General features: G+C 39.5%; 1 long non-coding RNA gene across 1 annotated transcript; it reads right to left on the bottom strand.

The window, feature by feature from the left end:
* Positions 1 to 422: 422 nt before the first annotated feature.
* LOC146682956 (uncharacterized) lies at positions 423 to 9580 on the bottom strand. The gene is made up of 3 exons (XR_014917703.1): positions 9197 to 9580; positions 3301 to 3528; positions 423 to 3131 (listed from the first exon to the last, which is right to left on the bottom strand). It is a non-coding gene; the product is annotated as an uncharacterized LOC146682956 (long non-coding RNA).
* Between the last annotated feature and the right edge of the window lie 8067 nt (positions 9581 to 17647).

Genomic DNA, 17647 nt, shown 5'->3' with positions numbered 1-17647 from the left:
GATATGATGTTAGTATATTTAGTCCCAGACAAACATGCTGTATCTCAATTAACTGCTCATTTTGCTAGCGTATACTTTGATGAAGGAGTCATTTATGCACACCTAAAGCAGGGAAGAGTGAAAGATGATGTGACAAATAAACCAGCGGGTTGCACAAGATGTAATAGCACTGTTTTATTGTTAAAATCTGAGATTTATCTATAATTTTATTCCATTTCATTCATTCAGACAAGAATAATGTGTCTTTTCATGTTCACAAGCCCAAAAAAAGAGAGAAAATTGCCACAGAGCTATAATATAGAGTTGCAAAACATATACATTAAAGTATTAAGTGAGTGTCTTCCCGAGGAGAAAATCAGCAGAAAAGCAGAAGCCGTAGAGTTTTTCCTCTGCAAAGTTAATAACAGCATAACGCAGCAAAACAATCAGATAGAGAAGGGCAACAAGAGCTGCTTTAATTATACGTAGGGGCTAATTATGCTAGATTGAAGTCATGCTTGCTGCACAAATGTCACTATATAATGAGAGAAAATGGAGCCAGGGTCAGGGGGAAGGCACATGGGGCCACGGACCACACATCTAGACACAGGGGTCACACCAGATCCAAATACAGATATAAAATCTTCATTAAAGCTCAGATAATTGTTAAAGCACGGATGTAAATGAAGCCTGAAAATCGATTCCCCTCAATGCTTGCCTCAGTCTAATGGAGAAACGAGTGGCTGCAATACATGGTTAGAGCCACACTGCCTCACATTAAGGATAACCCCTGCTAACCCTGTGTACCCGCTACACCTGCAATTAAACGATAATGCCTTTGGGAGAGAAAACTAGAGAGAGGCTGCCGCTCAAAGCACAGATGCTTCTATCACAGCTAAATGATACTCTCTCTGACCTCGCACGCAACTAGCAGAGGCGCTCTGGGAGCTTTCCGAGCCGTAATGCACCATTATGATATTGAACTGCCGATAGCTTCCACCTTCCTCCCGCCACCACCCCCACTGACCTCCGCGCAAGCCAAATATATAACATGCCTCTTTCCTCCAGTACCATTCAATTCAGTGCTAAGGCATCGAACAGGAGAGCAGTGAGAGACGGCAGAGAGGCTAAATTGACCAGGTTACTGAGACTAATTGGTCCAATCGTGAATAACTGGATCATTAAGGTGTGCAAGGAGATAACGAAGGATAGTGCAAAGTTAAAGAAAAATGTGAAGTCAACGCATGCAAATCCCAAGCAGAGTCAATTCACACATGGCATTATATGGACACATTTATGCAGGCGTCTGTGTCAGCTCAATAAGCACACACTTGGAGCACATGCTTCCAATAATTGAGATCGTTAAGGGCACAGCTCAATGCGCATAATGAGTTTTGTTAAAGGGTCATTTTAACCAAATTGCAAATACCCATTTTTCCCATTAACTACCTGGACATGCATGTATTCTGTTATATTCTTCCAGGTTCTTGTAACTTGTATCTCTGAAGATTGTTTCCACCCAATTTCTACCCAACCAACAGACCATATGCAGCCCAATCCTGTCTCCTAGAAAGTAAACTTAATGCTAAATTATGGCATGTAACACATATAGCACAATAATGGAAAAGTATCATTTTTATGTATTAATAACGTGTCAGTACAAAGAGAGGCATGAAAAACAATACTGGTGAAATAAAGTTGAACAAAAACAGTTTTATTGGGGCGAATAAACAAGAGCTTGGTGCCAGACAAAAAGTTTGAGAAGCATTGTTATAAGGGAACAAGATGTGAAGCTAGATAATGACGAGGGATAAACTGTAATAAAAACAAGACTGTCTTCAAACTACAAAATCAATTCAAACTTTTTTTCTGCACTCTTTGATGCAGTGTAAAAACACAAATCTGCCTTGTAGTGATTCAGTTGATACCCCAAATGTAAAAAAAAAAGAGAGGCATTTATAGTTTAGTTACACCCTTTTTCTTAACATCTGTTCCAATCTACTGTCTGTAGTTGTTTATGGTAATTTGCAAGTAAATTAGAGCAGGTTTATTAGGTGCCACAGGACTCATTACCATATCTTCTAAACTTCCATCTTTGTTGTTTGGTAATGATCACGCGGTATCCTGTAACAGAATGGGTACCTGTTAATTAAAATCATGCCTAAATAATTTGGATGTGTCTATTATGCTACCCTCTGTTGCCTAATTTCACAGCGTGTTTCCTTCCTCCTATGTGTACGTTTAGGTATTTATATTAATGCATTATTGGCACATTTATTTACGCTGTAAAACGCGTATAACTATAGGTTGACGGCTATAATCAATAGCCTAGACCTTTGGGACAGACATAATGCTTTATGTCTAAGATTATTTTTCATTAACATAATTAGGAAACAGGAAACATCATTAAAGCAAAATCAGTAAAAATCTCATGGCAGTTATTTAAATGTTTCTCAACCACATCCAGCTTTAAAATGCACCATCCTCTAATTATAGCTAAAAAAATGCTCCATCCTTTTTTGGTTACGTCAAGAAACAAATTAAAGAACGGATTAGGGGATATTAAAAAACTCAAAAGGCACTTTTTTTCTTTTAACTTGAGGCAGAAATTCTCATTGAGTTTTAGAAAAGTCAACTCTTATACTAATGTAGTATGTGCAACGCTCAATATGCACACCCGGCAGGGAGCCCGGTACTTTCCACAACCACTGTCCATTAGAATAAGGATATAAGAACGGGGATATAGCACTTTGTTGCCAGGGAACAATTTCTTCTTTAATAAAGAAAGGCATCGTTACGACCCACAATTGTTTCTCTGGATTGTCTGTACCATGACAATTCTTTGTCAAGAGTTTCCAGCCAGCTAAAAATAAAATTCAACAGATTGATCTGCACAGCTAAAACTCCATGGCTACAGGTATGAGAGAAAATGTTAGCTGGCCCTTTATTTTAACATAAATGTGGCTGTTGTGTTCTTACAAGTCTTACTTTCATCCAGTTAAGAATTATTAAAACTGATATTTAGGGAGCGTAATAGCTGCAAGTGGAAGGAAGTTTTTCCTTGTGCTGAAGGCCTCCATCGCTTCATCGCGCCTTCACTCCACAAACCATCCCTCCATCACAGAGTGAGCGGGGGGAACGGACAGCATCGCCTGAAGCCAACGGAGCAGTAGAGCGAGCAAAGGAGAGGGAGAGAAAGGAAGAGAGAAAGTGCAGAACAGAAAAGAAAGGGTGCGGGGGCAGAGGGAGGCCGAGTCAGGTGTGGAAGAATGAAATATAGGAAGATGGAGCATGGGAGCATGCGAGAGACCCACATGCTACCTGGTGAAGTTGCCCTTTCTTCTGGTTATCCTCCATCACCCTGGATGTGTTTTCGTCATCCCTGCGACTGTCTTCATGGCCCGTTGGCTCCATGACCCCTGTGTCGACTGCCATTTCTCAACCCGTCCCTGTCACTCTCGTCCCGGCTCACATGCAGCCCGCACTGGAGGGTCGAATGTCGTCAGCGGAGCTTGAACTGCACACCATTGTTGTAGGACAGAGCAGATCCTGTGACGGACAAAATGTGACAGTTGAGCTGCTGACCTTTGGTCCGGAGACGACAGACAGAAGGTGGCAGCTGGAGCAGCAGTGCCCATGCACACATGGGTAGGCCATACATATACAAACACAGCCAGAAAGATGAAACACACACTTTTGCTTTGGATGAGTTTGGGGAAACGCATAAGGTATCACGATGTAGTACAAAATAAAAATGTGTATGAGAATATGATATATGAGAGTAATAACATTCCAAACTAATCTGATGTTGCAAACCTCTTCCCCAAAAACAATAACAACACTGTCAGCTTTACTTGTGTAGTGTTGAAATGAGGATACATAGAATTATATGTGAGGTCTTCCTCAGTGGATAAACTAGGCCTGTGCAGAATATCCATCAATTCAGAAAGTTCACATTTTCTTATGATACCTTGTTAAAGGACATAACCTCGCTATAATAACAAAAAAATAAACATTTGTTGAATTTTTTTTATTATCGAGAAAAAAAAAGTAATTCTTCCCCCAACAAGCAGAAAAACTATTATTTGGCTTTATCTGCAGAACTTTAAAGGAACAGTCCAACATTTTGAAGAAATCATTTATTATCTTCAGTCGATTCAAATGTCAGAGATGTTTTTCCTTGCCAAAACATAAACTAAAGTCTAAAAGCCAGATATTAAATTTAAGTCTCACGGGTGGAAATCACTGAACTTCACGAGAAGCTTTACCAGAGCATGTGCTGCATGCGCTTTATTTTATATGTTCAAGGAAACTGATGAGAAGCAAATTTAAAAAAAAAACAACCCACCTCATATGTAAATAAAATATTCTTTATGGATGATTATTTTCTTTACCTTCTAAAATAACCTGTAAGAGAACAGTTATTGGGGAAACCTGTAACAAATCTAATCCGTTTTCACATTTCATATGTACACACCCATTATGTCAATAATTTGTCAATAATGCAAAGACTACAGCAGCTTTGGGATGTGTATAGGCAGTTATGGACAACTGCACTTTTTTCAAGTCCACTTGAAGTCCAGAGGATGTGGAAATGATTCATTGTATTGTAGTGTCTGTGTGAACAAACTGACACAAACTGCAGGTGCCATAAGGTGGAAGTGTGTGAAAGTCGCTGACCCAAATGCAGACTTCTTAGACAAATTTGACAGAAAAACAGTGCACCTTAATAGAGCAGTGAAAGAAAGTCCAAAATCCAAAGTAAGCTCAGAACAACCAAAATTATAAGAAGAAATATGCAGGGATACATGCAGGGACCACATTAAGAACTACAGGGCAGAAACCCAGTATGACATAACAGAAGACGCAGCGACACTCGGGCTATAAATACACAAGGTAATGAGGGAAGTGGAAACAGGAGGATAATGAGACACAGCTGAAACTAATCAAGGTAATGACACACAAGAACTCAAAATGAATGCAAGACACAGGAGACAAATGACTTAACAAAATACTACAAGGAAGTGAGAAGTAATCACTGGAACAGGAAGATGCAGAGATGAGAACTTTATAAAATCAACAAGAAGCACTCAGAGAACGCAAATCTCCGCCAGGGCACCTCACCCTCTGGGCAGTATTTACTTTTAAGGGATTCATGTTGTATTTTTTACATATTCATTTTGATTTTTTTTTTCATACTTTCAGAATTTCCGTAGTTGCATAAAAGCAAGTTTAAAATACAAATTTTGCTATTTTCCCCTTTAAACTCATTTAGATTTAAATAAGATACTTGACATAATTTTATTTACCATGCATGTAGTACATGTGTGTAGTACATTCATTTCATGTTTAGTAAAAGTAATATGAATGACTAGTAATTAATATCAAGTGAAAACAAATTTTATCCAGTTTTCTAAAAATAATATTTTCTTATTTACAAAGATGTATTCATGTATTCAAATTGTTGTGAATGTAAATGGTTATAACCTGTTACTCTAATGCACATAACACAGTCATGTTAAAAATAATCAGTCTGAAAATTGGTTGTCAGTTTAAAAAGCTCTATGTGGTATTATTTTCACTTTGACCTTGCATCAATCTATTGACCTTGAAGGACAGGTCAGATGTCAAATGATATTTGATATTTTAAATCCTTATGCAGTACTTTATATATTGTGACAATACAATACAAGTTATAAGGCTTTCTGTCAATTTTTGACCAATGAATTATTAAGTTGATCTTAAAGACCTTGGTGAATCTATGCTAAGTTTTAATGGATTGCTAATAAGACATCACTCTTTTTGAGCTATTGTGTTAACAGACAGAATGGTGACATGCATGCAAATGCTATGAAAACATAGCATAACCTATGTTTATGAACATAACCTCCTCAGTGGAAATAATAACACCAAACACACGTGAACTAGACAGTTAGAATAACCGTTCATACAAACAGTAACTGGAACTAAAAACTAAAGAACAGTAAGCAAACTAAGATTCAAACTGCCAATAAATAATAAACAAGAATGTAAAATCCTGGTCTAAGACTCAGGATACACATAAAGTATAACACTAGTCTAAGACCTGATATTAATCTTTGAGTGGACTATTATTAACTGTGGTCAGATAAGAACTTGGATATCACATTTGTCCATCTCCAGCCCCACCATGACCCTGAGTACCCCTTTTCACACATGTAGTCACTAATTAGCTATGTTGCAAGATTACTGATTTCTGATCGGTCATATCAATAAACGATAAACATCAGATGCCAGAAATGCCTAAACAAGTCAGAAATACAATTTAGAGGGTGCCAGTTTAACTCATCTGCTCAACCATCTGACTGAGCAGCGTGGGTTCTTTTCCACTGCAGAGCCCTTTGCTCCATGACCTTCCCCTTTTCTGTCAGGAAAACCTTCACTGTCCAATTAAATAAAAGGCAAAAATGCCAAAAATAATATAAAAAATGCAATTTGTAAAACTAGAAAGAGTGAAGATAAAAGTCAAACATACAAGAAATTCCAAACATAATGCCATTTGAGATGTATTTTGAATCACCCATGCGTAGTGTACAGTAATTATATGCCTGTTCCTACAAAATTATTTTCTGCCTTTGGCAAAAGTACACTCGCAGTGCTGGAAAAAAGACGGGACACCCGATGGATAAAAAGCTCAGATCTTAACTCCAGTACTTTCTGTTAAATATCCATTTGTTTTTGCAAATGTCAGTTGGTTTAAACAGGCTGTATAATCCCTGTAGAGTCATGACTCTGGCTCCTCACATAACAGACTGTGCCAACACTGGCTGAATTGAAAATGGAAATTACCAGGATTGGAGGTAAAGGGTTTTCTGTCACAGCCGCGTTATGTGAGTTAAGGTTGAAACGGTCCCTGAGGCATTTTTCCCCCCTCTGGCAGTCATCTCTTTCCATCAGTTCGCTTTCCTCACTCACTCACTATCTTTCCCTTTATTTTGCCAACCGCATTTCACCTTCATTGCTTCCATCTTTTACAACGCCCCACCTCTGAGTTCAATTCCACGGTCTGGTTCATAATCTGCCTCTTTATCTCTCTTTTTTTGGTGACACACACCATCTACCTCGCTTTCTTTACCCTCGTGCCTAACTCCTTAAAGGCTCTGTTCTTTTCCTTTACGCTTTCTTCTCTTCCTTTTTCTGTCTCCTTGAAAGGGGACAAATTTCTAAGTTTCTCCCCCTCCCTCCACCCCTTCTGACTCTCATGCAGTGTTTGTTTAAGCAGTTTCACAGTCACTGCACCCTGACTGTGCTGAACGAACAAATCCTCACCTCCTTCTGTCTCCGATGGACACACTCTGAATTTTGGCCTATCTCTATTTCTATAGTCCTCTCTCTATCCTTTTAAAAAATTCTTCTACACTTTTTTACATTATCCCCCTACATCCTCCTTAAACGCTTCCTCCTATAGCTCCCTGCTTCTTTAAACGTTCAGATTCAGAGTTTCTCACAAACTTCACAGTTTCACGCTCTCGTTGGAGCTTTTTAGATCTAGGAAGAGATGGCAGCACAAAACTGGGCCAGAAAGAATGAAGCATAGGCGGGAGAAAATATATCTTTACACTTAGACTGTCTCACAGACATGTAATTGTTAAATAAAAGGAAGAGCTTCCCGGCAGCTCCTAATTATCAAAGGAGATAGATGCCCTCAATGGGCAATTTAATAACCTGGAGAAGGCAGGGACTGTTGTATCTAGCTAATGTTTGAAATGAGCAACATCAAGAAACTGATCTCATTCGTTTTAAGTTCTATATTAAATTTTTTTCCTGGGTTAATAATAGCAGCAGAAGGACATGTGAGTGCCTTAGTAGGCTTGTCTCTTTCATACCTTTAGTTTGCTATGAAATTATACACATTATACCTTAAATACCAGCTCAGAGGAATTCTTGAAGATTAGAAGCCGGGCACTTTAATCCACAGAAGCTGAACTGATAAGTACATTTAACTATGTGCTGTTGAGCTTCAACAGGTACGATGATATCTTAAAGATTTTCAAGAAATCTGAGCCATATTTTGCTAATGTATTCATATTCTATAATTATCTCTCATTATTGCAGTTGATATTTGTGAAAAAGAAACAGTGCATGCAAATAATACATTACTGTTTGTAATTTTATCTCACTGATAAGTTTCATATCAGAGCTGTAATTAATCACCACTAATATTTCCTACCGCAGCGGTAGAGCTGGGCGATATGAGATTTTTTCATATCACGATATGTTTTTTTCATTTCAGGCGATAACGATATCTATCACGATATAAGCCAAATAACTATATTTGTAAGATTTAAATGTGCCGTTGCTCACAAGTAAAATGTGAAATAATCAGCAGCTTGTTTTTAAATATTTATTTCTCATAATAAGTTCAACAGGGTAGATGTACTTAAGGAACATGAGACTTTTTCAGCTAAATAAAGGCAAATATTGCAAACTACACAAAAGGCAGCCGCTAAAGCGTTTAAGTTTCAAAATAGAACAAATGAAACTGACTAAATTGTCAATTCCACTTAGAAATAAAGTATTAATTCTAAAAATAAATATTAGTTTGTTTTACAGAAGAACAGACAAAACTGACTAACTTTTGTCAATATCAAATAAACTGAGAACTAAAAGGAAATTCTCAATCTCTCCTTGTTGTATAGCTTAGCTTTTCAAACAGTTTTAACAGTTACTTTAGTCTGACAAAAGCCGAATGATGAATTAGCACTTCCAGTCAGAGACTGAGGCTACGTCCACACGTACACGGGTGTTTTTGAAAACGGAGATTTTCCGTTTTCGTTTTGAAAAATAATCCCGTCCACACATAAAGGCAGAAATGAAGGAAAACGCTGCTATGAACATGCCAAAGCAGCAGGTGGCGCTAGATTCCTAACCGTGCAGAAATGTTGGCCAATCAGAAGTCTAGAAGCCTCGGTAGGAAAAAGTAAACAAAGCTGGGGCATAGAAGCAGAACCGAGTCGTATGTGTGGAGGGACAGTAACTGTGTGTATATGTAAGCATTTAAACACTGCAGAGAGTAGAATTAACAGTAACAGTATTGTAGAAATTCATTTCACCGAAACAATAACGTGGCGCACAGTGTGACGCATGCACCAGTTTATTGTATTTCCAGACTTGCTTTCGGCACAATTTACAGTGCACGCTACTCTGTTTTTTGTCAGACTTGAAATAGCCGAAATACCTTCACACTACGGAACTTCTATGGCTCTTCCGTTCGACAATCTCTCCGGCATTGGAACCATCATCTGTTTTCTCTTCGGTCACGCTCGGTTGATTTTTCTAGTCGGCACACTCATTTCCTCCATTATGCGCTGGCTCCATTACCCGCTGGCTGCTTCCCAAACAAACACATGTGCGGCTTGGCACTTGTGCTGTACGTAACAAGTCACGCGACGTGACGCTGCGGCTGTGATTGGTTCGGCTCTGCGCTACTGAATTTGGATCGGCTGACCTTTTTTTTTTTTTTTTTTTTTTAAGAGGACAAGAGCGGCGAGGTCTATCGCGATAGCTTAATTTCTCTATCGAGTAAAAGTTATATCGCGATACATATCGTTATCGTTCTATCGCCCAGCTCTACGCAGCGGCTTATCATTTAAGGTTTTGAACTGCTGAAACAAAGAGTACGTTTCACTGCTGAACAGATGCAATGTATTCATCTCTCAGGTTAGCTGTAACTGCAGCTGTTAGAAAATAAATGCACAGGGTTTTTTTTTTTAAAGCAAGCTGTTTTTTTCTACTGTTGTGTGGAAAACTTTGTGCTGCAGGTAAACAGATGGCCGCTGCTTTTGATATGATGCTAAACAAAATAGTAGCAGTCCAAAGAGTTATCCTAGAAAAATGCTATTAAACTGCACATAAATGTGAGTCTTTAGAGACAGCGGTGATGTGTTCCTGCTGGAAAATGGTTTGAACCCCAACAGCTAAAACTGCAGCTGCAAAACCACACAGTCGATGTGGTACCTAAATGGCTGTGGTCAGACTTCCAGACTGCATCCACTTCACATATAAAGGCCAAAAGACAGTACATAGACTCACCAGACACTTTATCAAGTACACCTTGCCAGTATTGGGTCGGACCCCCTTTTGCTTTCAGAGCTGTCTTAATTCTTCATGGCACAGATTCAACACGGTCCTACAAACATTCCTCAGAGATTTTGGTCCGTGTGACATGATAGTGTCACAGAGTCGCTGCAGATTTCCAGGTGCACATCCATGATGAGAATCTCCTGTTCCACCATTAAATGCTGAAATGCATCGTGTTGTTGCCAAGTGATTGCTTGATTAAATATGTGTGCTAATAATTATAGGAACAGGTGTGCCTAATAAAGTACCTTATACAAACAGTTTAGGCTGCTGAACCGGTCTAATGGTGTGGGGAATATTTTCTTGGCACGATTTCAGCCCCTTTGTTACGACAGCATACCCATCTTCTGACGGTATCGGGATAATTTGCCCTGTCATAAAGCATCTCAAACTGCCTTCCTGAGCATGAAAATGAGTTCACTGTACTCAAATGGCCTCCACAGTCACCAGATCTCAATTCACAAAGCACTTTTGGGATGTGGTGAAATGCGAGATTCACGTTATGGATGTTCTGCAGCAACGGTGTGCTGGTATCATGTCAATATGGACCAAAATCTCTGATGAATGTTTCCAGCACCTTGTTGAATCTATGCCACAAAGAATTAAAGCAGTTTGGAAGTCAAAGGGGTTCCAACCTGGTGCTAGCAAGGTGTAACTAGTGAACTGGCCAGTGAGTGTATTTGTTACTGTGATGTCTATTGAGGTAAGCATGCTAAACAGTTCTAATATAGCTAATATACTGTAACAACAACTTCAGTCTAACACATGAGGAATAAAACACAGTGCTGCTAAGAGACTGTAATTTTCTCTTATACAGGCTTAAATTCTGACTTCTTGTCAATCATGTTAAATGGCAGGTTGTTATGTTATTATAATGTGAACACAAAGACAGCTGAAGCTCTTGGCAAAGGATGATAGAAGACCAGGATCAATGGAAGAGCCAACTGGCTAGGGATTATTTTGTTTGCCAACCACCGCTATTTTTCTTTGCATTTCACTTATGATGTCCCCTCCAGCACAATTTGCAATCATGCAATGGTGAGGACTGAGGGTGTGGTTTCTGTGAAATTGTCTATATTCTGTAGTAGAAATTTTCTCCAAAGTGCCATAGGAGAAAAAAAGCAAGGGTTTCATTGTTTAGGAGCAACTGCAGAACAAAAAACAGCCCTTTCCAGATTCAAGTACGCAAATCTATGGTTTACTGTACATCTATAAAAAGCAAACCTTTGTAAAAAGCTTCAGAAATAAATGCCAGGTGATTAATGTCCATACAGTATAAGGATTACTACATTCAAATATGCATACTGCTATAAAACCCATCATTCACAGCTTCATTAACATTTAGGACTCTTTGTCTTTGTAGTTTGTAAAAATTGGTTGTGTTCTTCGGTCCCTTTGCCCTAAACACTAATCTGTAGCTCTGTGAGTGTGGGGAACTGTGCCATCGTTGACAGTAATGTATTCTTGCCCTCCCTACGGGCCTTCCTAGACTTAGCTCCCTTCCTTGTCTTTTCCTCTTGGGATTTCCTTGACGTTGTGGGAGCTGAAGCCTGTTGACTACCTCTTCCCCATTTTTTTAATAATATGTTTTTATCCCATGCTGGTTTCTTGTCCTGCCTTTATTAAAGGTTAATGTTTATTTTCTCTCTCTCTCTCAAAGACTAAACAAACAGAAATGGAGAAACTATTAGAGAAAGCCCATGTGGCAGAGAGCCCACATGTTGCAATATATTCTTATAAAACTGAAAATGCAGATTGTGTGCTCTGGACTCGAGTAATGGCTATATTGCATTCCCACTCCAAAAATTGGATTATGTGACAATAGCATGATTTGGATTATGAAAAAGTGGCACAAATTGGATAAGTATTCTGTTTCCTATTAAAAGGAAATATTACCTTTGAGCAAGAGAAAAAAACAACCATGATTTGCGGTAATGTTACTTGGAGAAAACAAAAATATAGTCTGCCTTTGAAAAAAAAAGCCTTTATATCTACTCTAGTCATCCATACCCGTGCCGTTTCTTTCCACATTTACAGTGGATAATGATAGACTGCAGCATATTCACACCACAGCTTAATACAGCTCTCACACATCAGCGTTAAACTAAATCCAGCTGAAAAACACTGTGCATGTGGTTGGTATCTGCAATGATTGGACTGGAGAGACCTTTAAGTTGCCGGTAACGACAAATGTGCAACAACTGTGTCACATTTTCTATCAGCTTTCTGCGGTTCCACATGAAAATCCGACCACTGCTCTCACAAGCTTTTTACTGGCATCAGTTTGTCACCTAATGTAGTGGACAAATACACACCTCTGGTTATTTGGTGAGGTACAAGCCATGTATTGTCTGTACTAAATGTTACTATGGTTACAGACCGTAATAAGGCATTATTCATTGGCTAAGGGAGCTAACTGTGTTTACCTGTTCGCACGCACAGAGCCCTTATTTCATTCTGTTCCGCTGTGCACCACAAATTGAAATTCACTCTCATTAGCAAAGAGCTTGTCACTCTCAAACACTGACAACACAAATGTAGCTACAGATGCACAGCCTCAAAATAAAAACAAAAACTGTAGCGCGGTACTGTAAAGTAAATCTTTTTCATCTTTTTGTGAGCCAGTCTTGATGACATGTCTGTGCCAACAATTTGTAATACGAGCATGCACAAAGACAGGCTGGTGGGTTTTTTAGCTGTGTTAGCTGTAACATGTGTAGAGATGCACAGATGGCCCGTGCATATCCATGCTAACCAAAGAATGAATGTTTGTACAGAAAGAAGAGAAATGGTGGTGTCTTTTTCTCTCCTTATTTTCTTCATATCACCTTCTGTCCCCGTGTTTGTCCTCTAAACTGAATTATTTCCCTGACACACTGATAAGTAACTGCTATCGGAAATGCACACATGCAATTGTGGTCAGAAGTTTAAATACACTCATCATGGGCATGAATTTCATGGTAATTTTAGACTTTTACATAAATTTAGACATACTACTGTGGCCCTGAGATGCCTAATGGACTTCAACTTAAGAAAAAACCAGTAATAAGAAAAATGCTGCAAAAGCACCCAAAAACACTACAGAAGTAGGAAAAACGAAAACAGAAATAGGAAAAAACAGATTTCAAAATGCACAAGGGAAGTGTTTCTGGGGAGACAATAACCTGACGGACCAGTTGCAGGAACCAAAATATGCTAAGAATTGCGCTGGGAGACACTTGAAAGAAGTGGAGGATCTATCGGTTTTGTGAGGAAAGAAAAGATGAGAGGTAAGTGTGTTAGCCTAACTATTAGCCTAAAAATTCGTCATCAGTATTATATGAACCATGAGATTAAAACACACTTACCTAGCATATTTTGGTTCCTGCAACTGGTCCGTTGGGTTATTGTCTCCCCAGAAACACTTCCCTTGTGCTTTTGGAAATCATTTTTTTTCCTATTTCTGTTTCCGTTTTTCCTATTTCCGTTTTTGTTTTCCCTATTTCTCTTTTCTTTTCTTTTTTATTTCAGTTTTTGTTTTTCCTATTTCAGTTTTGTGTGCTTTTGCAGCGTTTTTCTTATTGCTGATGTTTTCTTAAGTTGCAGTCCGTTTGGCCTCTCAGAGCTACCGTAACTCAGCGGTCCCCAACCTTTTTTGCGCCACGGACCGGTTTATGCCCGACAATATTTTTACGGACCGGCCTTTAAGGTGTCGCGGATAAATACAACAAAATAAAACTACTACCGGTACCGAAAAAAAGAAGATTTATTCATAACACATGTGAAAAGACCCAGGAAACCGAGTTAACGATAAAAACAATAACAAAATAACGCTGAAAACTGATAAAAATCCTGAAAACCATACGTTTCACACCTGAGCCTCAACTCTCGCGGCCCGGTACCAAACGACTCACGGACCGGTACCGGTCCGAGGCCCGGGGGTTGGGGTCCGATGCCGTAACTTACTCATACAGGCTCATATATATGCATACACTGCACTAATATTTGGTTGTACCTTTGAAGGTTGCACCTCAACCACAATACTTTTGCTAACCATCAACAAGCTTCTGGCATAATTCTGGGTGGGTATTTGACAACTCTTCTTGGCAGAATTAGCAGAGTTCATTTAAAGCGGATGGTTTGCTGGCATGGATTCAGCTTCTAAACATAGTTCACAGATTTTCAATAGGGTTGAGGTCAGAGCTCTGGGAGGCCATTCCAAAAGCATAATATTAATCCGCTTTAACAATTCCAAAACCAGTTTCTGTATTTAGGATCATTGCTCGGTTGGAACACCCAGCTGTGTTCAAGTTTCAACCATCTAGCTGTTGATTAGAGGTGAAGTTAAAGAATTTGGAGGTATTCCTGCTTCTTCATTATTTCATCCACTTTGTGTAATATAGCAAAACAGCCCCAGAGCATAATGCTATCACCACCACTTGACAGTTGGTGCAGTATTCTTAGGTTTGAAAGCCTCACCTTTACTCCTATAAACATGCTTCTTGTCATTATTTCTTGGTTGGCACCATCCTGATGTAAAAGGTTTTCAGTTAATTGCAGATTTGAGTTTTGATGTTTTTTCTGTTGCACCTGTTCCCATGCTTATCAGTTTTCTCTTATCTGGCTGTGACAGATGGGTCTTCTTCCAGACTTTGTCACTGTAGTGACACATGTGAATAACTTGTACTTACATGCATTTGTTTAACAAATCTGCAGTTGTTTAGTAATAGCTCCAAGAGGCCTTATCAACTTGTGTGAATCTACAATTCTCCTTCTTAGAGCTTCACTGAGCTCCTTGGACTTGAATGAATCCCTGCTATATATATATATATATATATACACCTATGGGGTGTGTACATCCTATTCTTACTTGGCACTTCTTGTGTAAATCTGTTTGGCAGAAGTGTAATCTGGCAGCATAGTTCCTCTATGACGAGTAACATTGAAGCTAATACATTCAGCTGTCTCTACTTCCTGCTCCTTCCCTCACATTGCATTATTGTTGTCTCTCTTTTTCAGCCTACTCTGTCTCAATTTGTCTCTCTTATACATACTCCCCCTCCTAATTTCCCCGCTATAGTTTCTCTCTGCTCTTCCTCTGTTGTCCCTCCTGCACTTCCTCTCTTTGCCTGCACAGATGGTTTCAGTGACTCCTCTGAGTCTTAATTATTCCGTCAATTACGGTGGGAAAATGTGCAATTAAAGTGGACAGTTATTTTGCGCTTTGTGGGTCCATATTTATTAGGCTTACACCTGATTTCAGGGGCTCGGGAGTTTTTCGTTGCTTCGTGCCATCTTTTCTGTCACCTCTAGGTTTGAGCGACATCCAGTGGGAATTAGCCCATTTTATTTCCCCAATCTTTTTCTCTTTAGGGATTCCCACTAATGGATGAAACAGTATTATGAGCATGTTGCCTGTGAAGGAGACAACACAACACAAATCACACATGTTTCTGATGTTCCTGAACAGCCTAGTTGAGTGTTTTAAATAACAACCCATGTCAGCATGTAAACATTTAAATATTGTTCTTTATAACAGGATCGATTGATTTTCCTGATGCGCCAGTCTCACTCAAGCTTACTGTGTTCATTGTTGGCTTCGCAGTAACCCACAGAGAGTATTTCCCCAAGAATGAGTTTGTCAAATAACACACCGTGGTGCAACCAAACACTTATGTGCTGTGTTAATCCTTCAGAGTAGTGTTCTAACCCAACCTTCGGGTCCGTGACTCTCCCTCTGCTCTTCATTACGAGGCTTTAATCCTGACAGCGACACTTCACATACAGGGCAGCGAGGAGACGCTCGAACAACAGGAGACCTGCTTATTCACCAAAAGCCCAAAGCAAACAGTGGAGCTGCTACGGGTGGGTGATGCTGACAGCCAGTGCACTCTTTGAGGGCTGGAGAGAGGAAGAGACAGTTATACCGAGTGTCGCAATTGTGCGATATACAGGTATATGCAGGCCGGTACACAAGTACGACAAGCAGCGGGGCAATATGGATTGGCATGCAGTGTAATGGCTCTCAGAAAGTGAGATAGACACAGATACAGAGTGAAAAGCATGTGAAGAGGATGCTTGGCTGATGGGGGATGTGAAGATGAGTGAGAGGCAAAAAAGAGGAAAGGACTCCAAAAAGGAAGCTGAATAGGACGGCAAATAAAAAAAGAGAGAAAAGTGGGAGGAAGGGGAAGAAAAAGAAGGAATACGAGTGAAAGATTAATGGGGAGAAGATGGAGATGGAGGATGGAGGTGGAATAGAGTGAAGGGCCCGTGGCGCCACTCTAAGTCATCCTAACCAATGAGGACCTGGATGCTGAGAGGGCTTGTTCACAGCAGGCAGCTGCAAGCACATCATTTTAAAAACCTCTCTCACATCCCTCTTCTCCCTGTCTTTGCCCGCTCTCCTGCTTCCTTTTGCTTAGATTGCATGTCACTTATTATTAATTGTTTATTTTATTGTTGGTTTGTTTGTGGCTCTTTATGAAGCAGCTGTTTTAGCTTGCAAATGAGATTTTAGATCACAGTGGGAGTCACTTTACACAAAAGGGTTAATTAAAATGAAAAAAATAAGTAAATTAAAAACTCTCTTTCGCCTCCTCTTCTGATTTTCACTCCATCTTTAAATTGGCAGTAAACGTGCAGGGTGTAACTGGGCCAAAGCCTCCTCCACTTGCTCATTATTGAAAAGATGTGAAGGAAGTTGAGAATAACCCGATGTGATTCATGAATTTATTTCTCTTTCTCTATCTATAGGGAATATATAGTTATAAGTCTTTAGAAGATAATATTAAGGAACATTAAGCCAAAATAAAAAGGGCCTATTCCGATAAAGAGGCCAGTTTGAATACCCACCAATCACATTCGCGAGTCTTTGATGCCAACATCAGCCTCATCACATTGACTGGCAGACTGACAGGGGCCACACTGTGTCAGTTAGCTTTGGTGTCAAACATTAGGTCTATACTATCACTCCATTGAAGTTCAATAATGAAGCGGAGAAAATGCATTGCTCACTGATAATGCTCAGTTAATGGGAAGCAAGGAGAACAACAGGGAACCTTATCAGCTGCGTGATGTAATGTTTACCCGCTTTTTAATTAATTATGAAAATTAGCCGAAACGGTAGGCACACGGAGAAGTGAAATCAGATCTTTACGCTTATCGCAGCCTTGCAGCACACGCCGTGCGCTATTTGAATGACATCTCGCGCAGATCGCACAGTCCTCAAGCACCGTCCCTCGCAAGCCCACACTCCTACAGTCACAAATACATCTTTACGCACAGAGACGTCTTTGAAAGCATCCAGAAAAAAAGACAAAAGTTGACGTTAATATATGCAAACACACGCACACAAAAACTCTCACCCAGTAACACCGAAAACCAAAACAAAATGCTATTGATTGGATTTGGAGCTTTTTCTTTTTAAAGGTCTGACAAAAATAAAAGTATTTTCTTTGATCCTTGACTTCTGACAGGCTACTCCTCATTAATTTCATCTGTCTAAATGTACTACAAGTGCGAGCTTGGCTTATCTGTATTTATAAGTATTGATCTGGAAAAAAAAAGG

This window comes from Copadichromis virginalis, linkage group LG22 (genome assembly GCF_057382275.1).
Source record: "Copadichromis virginalis isolate Kocher_CV1m ecotype Utaka linkage group LG22, C_Virginalis_male_GT1.1, whole genome shotgun sequence".
Taxonomy (NCBI): domain Eukaryota; kingdom Metazoa; phylum Chordata; class Actinopteri; order Cichliformes; family Cichlidae; genus Copadichromis; species Copadichromis virginalis.
Note: the sequence above shows the minus strand (reverse complement) of the source record. Positions and strands in the feature narration are given on the sequence as shown.